The sequence below is a fragment of the Ipomoea triloba genome, chromosome 3 (genome assembly GCF_003576645.1).
Source record: "Ipomoea triloba cultivar NCNSP0323 chromosome 3, ASM357664v1".
NCBI classification, from domain to species: Eukaryota; Viridiplantae; Streptophyta; class Magnoliopsida; order Solanales; family Convolvulaceae; genus Ipomoea; species Ipomoea triloba.
This window is the reverse complement of record NC_044918.1, coordinates 24,020,702-24,026,701: the sequence shown is the minus strand read 5'-3', so window position 1 is coordinate 24,026,701 and position 6,000 is coordinate 24,020,702.

Sequence of the window (6,000 nt, the reverse complement as noted above, 5' to 3'; positions counted from 1 at the left end):
AAATATTTTATATATAAAATTATTATTTTTATACTTGATAATGATGTTTTTAAAATTTATAAATTGATTTTAATTGTAATTGAAAATAAAATTTTAGAAGGAATTGACATTAAAATTTTGGTAAAGAATTTTATATTTAAGTATATACAAAAAATGTCACTTTTAATAAATTAAATAAAGTCTAAATAGATTTAGACTCAATCTATACGTCTATTGTTATCTTTCAAATGTCTCTTGAAATTATGTTTCTTAGGCCATCTACATCTGTGAATAATATTGGGATAATGTCAAATATTTTGCCAAATGGCAAGTGAGAAAAATAGAGAGAGAATGAGAGGGAATCATCTGCAAATGAAGGGTTCAAAGCACAGTAAATCTGACAATTTAATTTTATAAGCATACGCGCACAGCAGCAGCCCATGCGGGCGCATGCACAGGGGCGTTTGGCGCGCCTGACACAGATTGTTTTTTTTTTTTTTTTGAAATATCAAATTTGTTTTATTTTATTTTTCATCCTCCCTCATTTTCTCTTTCCTAATCACACTTACAAAAACTCCTTAAAAACAAAAACTCCATTGATAAGGATGCTCTTATAGTATTTGTTTTTTTTTTTTTTTTAAATGCCTTACTCTGTAATAGGACACAGGTGTCAGGTGTGGATTTCCATGGCTGCATGTGCTGGTTCTTGTAATGTCTGCTTTGATAAACAGCTATGGCTTCTTTAGCATTCATTTTTTTTTAGACAATAAAGGAAAAACAAAATATTTTGCCTTCAAATTCCTGTCTTTCTGCATCAATACAAAATGGTACAGGAAACAAATTGATAAGGATGGTGTAACTTCTGTATTATTGATTAAGTTTGTTTGCTGTACATAACTTTTGTATTTAGCAAATTTTTATAATATTTTTAGAAAATGGTTAAATGATTTTTTTTTGAACTATGTCAAAATTTCAATTGCATACCCGAGCAAAACGAAAAACAAAAGCAAAAACTTTATATAAATGCATGAACTAAATCAACATGACATTTACATTTACGTGTGTGTAATATTATTTATTGGCAAAAACTTGTGTGAGACCGTCTCACCGTGAGACGGGTTGGGTTAATGTAAAAGTATTAAACATTACTTATTATGAAGCATGTAATACTTTTGATGGAAAATATAATATTTTTACATCAAAATGTAAAATTGTTACTATATATTTTTCTTCAAAAGTATTACATTTTTCCTTATAAGTGACAAAAATTTTATTCCTAATTAGTATTACATTTGAGCATATAAGTATGACATTTGCGCATATAAATATGACATTTGCATGTTGATTCAACCCGATCCGACTCGTCTCACAAATAAAAATCCGTGAGACGGTATCACACAAGTGTAACCCTTATTTATTTTCATAAAAGTCAATATGTCACATGTCATCACTTTTTATTCTTGTTGATATGACAAACTCTTATTAGTCAATATTAAAGTCGTTCACATAAATTTCTTTCTTTCTTTTCTTTGTAGTCAACATATTTGACAATAAATTTATATTCTAAAGTGTCTGATTCACATAATATTAGATTACGTTAAGATATATAAATTGTTAGAAATATTAGATTCATGTGTTTTGTTAAAATTGAAGTATGTAATATTAACTTATTTAGTTGAACAGTTATTTTTTACGTTATAATGATTATTTTCTTTAATACCAATTAACCTTATGTTTATGTATTTCAATAAATTTTAAAATTAAGATAAATAAATCAGGCAATGGTAAAATGTAGGAGTAAATGGTTTTAAAATATTTAACTAAGAACTTGAGCTTCAAAAATATTGTATGGCTTCCGGGGAGAGAGGAAAAAATAATAGGTTAAATTATAAAATTAGTAAACCAAACACCCAGTGTACCCCTTAAAAGTACATCTACCACTTTTCATATTGAGAATTGTCAAATTCGCTCTTGAACTATATAAGAAAAAGTAAGTATGTTCCTAAACTGTACATCTACCACTTTTCATATTGAGAATTGTCAAGTTGGCTCTTGAACTATATAAGAAAAAGTAAATATGTTCCTAAACTTTAAAAAGTTACAATTAAACACATTATGTAACAATTTGACAAGTAATCATGTTAATTGCATCAAATCTTAAAGATGTGCATTGAGTAAATCCCTATCCTACTCGATAAATGATCGCAAAGAAGTAAATCCATAGTTGACTAGCTCAAACCAAAAGACCAAAAGACTACTCCTTTCTTTTTCATATATAGTTCGATAGTTTATTTGAGCATTTTCTTATTTTCCTATCAAACAGAATGTTTCATCCTCACACAATGAACCCATATCAAATTTGGGCAGTTAAAAATTGAATTAACGTAATGTGTGTAAGGCTGACCTCAACCCAGCAAGTGCATGCACTTGCTGGGTGAGGTGGCAAAGAAAAAAATATTTTTTTATTTAGATGTTTGTCACGCCATTTAGTAAACTTGCTACTGCAGCAAGTTTGCTAAATTGCAGTTTTTCTGTCATTTGGCAGAAAAGCTGCTGCAATATGTGACTTTTGATTTTTTTTTTATTTTTTTTTTGCTATCAATATATTGGTTTTTTTTGGTTTTGTTAATTTTTTAAATGCTATCCGTCAATACATCACCTTTTATTTCTCCATTTTCTTTTTTTTTTTGTTTTTGTTTTTTTTTTTTTACTGTTGCCACCCATACATAGCTTCTTCTTCTTCTTCTTTTGTTTTTTTTTTTTTACTGTTGCCACCCATACATAGCTTCTTCTTCTTCTTCTTTTGTTTCTTTTTTTTGTTAATTTCTAAAATGCTATAGTGTTATACGTGACTTTTGTTTGGTTAATTTATTTTTAAAATTTTGTAATGTAATTGATTTATTTTAAAATTAAAATTAATTATAATTATTATTTAATTTATTATTAAATTATATATTGATATAAATTAATAATGTTGAAGAGAAAATGATATTTATTGAGAAAAAGATATTAAATTTTTAATGTGATGTGAAATTGGGGCCCACTTTTAAAAGTTGATTGGATTTGCATGGATGTAGTGTGAATAGTAAATGGTTTGCAAATTGGGTGATGTGGAAGTGAGACCCATTTTTGAAAGTAAGAGAAAGAGAGTATTGAGGGATAAGGATAGCCTAAGTTTAATCTAATTTGAAACTCAAATTAATTATATCAAAAACAAAGCATTACAATATACTTATATATATATATATATATATATATATATATATATATATATATATATATATATATGTCATTACCATTTTTGGTCCTACTGTTATTGTGATATTGTCAATTTTTATCCACTTCATTAATTTTTGCCACATTTTAACTAGTTTTTTTTTTTTTTTTTGCATTGCCACTTTTGGTCCATCGTTAGAAAATCCGTTCAAAGGCTGTCAAACACAGGGGTATATTTGTCTTTTAACATCCGCATCTGAGTCACTCCCGGAAGGCACATATGAGAGAACTAAGAACCAATCAGAGTCGTTCATCTGGAAAGATTTAATGGATCTCATGTAACCAAATGTTAAAAAACAAACCATTTTACGTACTAAAATGCAACAAAGGATCGATAAAACACAATATTCCACACTATAACCAAATGCACCTATTCACTTAAATTCATTAGTATACGTGATAAAACGCATCATTCTACGTATTAAAATGTATCACAATGTGCCTCATTTCAAATTATAAACACTATTTACACATATTAGAAAACATGTGCTAAAATATGCACTTTTCTACGTATTAAAATGCACCACAGCGTGCACAAAGAGTCAATAATTGCCTCCACTGAGGCTCAAACCCACTCCCATCATCCATGTGGGAGTGTAAACCAGGACACCGGGTGCCACTAGACCACAAGGTCTTTGGCAATAACCCCACTTAAACATACGCAAATTACACTTGGATTAATAAAATCGGACAACGCATATTAGGTCGCACGACCGCATGGGAGCTCCCCGCCGCATTTGAATAGAAACCTCTCTCTCTCTCTCTCTCTATATATATATATATATATATATATAAACTTGAAAAATTTGAAATAATTCATTTGAACCAAATATGCGTAATGTATACTATTCCATATATATTGTTCATAGTAATTGTTAAATTAATGCCATTCAGTGGAGGCGATATTGGCTCGTTAAGTTTTAGTAGATTGAGAAAGTATATATGAACAGATACTACATATGTAACAGATCAATAATACTAAAAAAAAAAAAAAGTCATTCATTGTAAGAAATTGATTAATGATGTGTTTGAAGGCGAACTCACATTTTCATAAATAAAAACATATGTGAATTATTGATGAATTTTATGCAAAAAGGTCAAATATGTTATGTACTACCACAATTGTTCATGTTTCTTGTCAAAAATGATAAGTGAAAAAAATTGAGGGTATAATAGTCTAAATAAATCATATTTTAATTCATACTACCAGATTAATACATGATCATATTTGATCTTTTGCCTAAATTTCTTGTATTATTATATTTGTTTTTTTTAAACAATTTCTTTAATGTATTGACTTTTGGTGTGATTAAAGAATTGTAATATGACAAAAATTTAAGTTTTTACTTTGTAGTCTTCAAGTGAAAGATGTTTGGAAAAGTGGGTGACGAGTTAATCATGATCCTCTTTTAATAATATGATTTGGCCTTCAATATTAGCGGCACGCACACCTAGGAGTCTAGAAGGATTGAATAATTGAAGGAAGCCTACGATCTCTCTTTACTACGGAATAACGATAATATATATATATATTTAATATTATTCGCTTTATTACAATGCAGTATCTGTTCATAACTATTTTTTCAAAGTATTGTAGATTCTTCACTGAGGTTCAAACTCACAACCTTTTATATGAGGGAGCAATTTGGTGTCACTGAACCACAAAATCATTGGCATAATGATTAAATAATATATAAGTGTATAAGGGTCAAAATAATTCCATTTGCAAAGTTACGAGTCTGATTTTTAGTGGAAGTGATCTATTGTAATTTTTAGTTTGAATAAAACACTATGAACAATTTAGATTAGTTTATTTCTTTATTGTCATTTGTTTGTTAGGATCACAAGACATGATTTACCCAGTGCACACCCTCAGATCGTGACGATAAATTTTCATCGTCACTCATCCAAAAATAATTACACCGAAAATTTGAAAGTTTCATTAGTTGTACCTTGGAGTTTTTATGAAGAAAATAAATCGTAATATATTAATATGTAACTCGTATTTCAGTAATTTAAAGATTCACCTAACGTAGAAAAAATTGTAATTTATGCCACTCCATAATATATGCTAATTATCAATATGATCCCTAAATTATTAGAGGTATAAATGTTGTCCTTCAATTTTCAAAACGGTACATGTATTGCCCTCCCCTCATGGACATAGGCTTTAAAACGGACCTGGGACAATATATGTACCATTTTGAAAATTGATGGGCAATATTTACACCACTAATAATTCAAGAGTCACATTGATAATTGTCATATTATGGAGGGACATAATTTTCAATTCCCCCCTAAAGTATTTGTAAGATCCACAATAAAATTAATTTCATATTGATTTTTAATAAGAAACCAACCACAATTTATGTGTAAAACACTAAAACAATCTCATTGTAAGACAGGTCGCGTTAGATCAAGATGAAAATGTAATACTTATACGCACAAATATAATACTAATTAGGTATAAAGTGTTTATTATGTATATGGAAAAATGTAATACTTTTAACATTACTTATTAAGAAAAATATAATACTTTTGGAGATATAGTACTTTTACATCAAAATCTAAAATTATTATATTTTCCATAATCAGTAACAAACATTTTATTCATGACTAGTATTATATTTGAGCATATAAGTATGACATTTGCATGTTGATTTGATTCGACTCAATTCATTTCACGGATCTCACACAAGTATGACCATTATTATTATTATTATTAAAGCGGTAGAGTAACTGAGT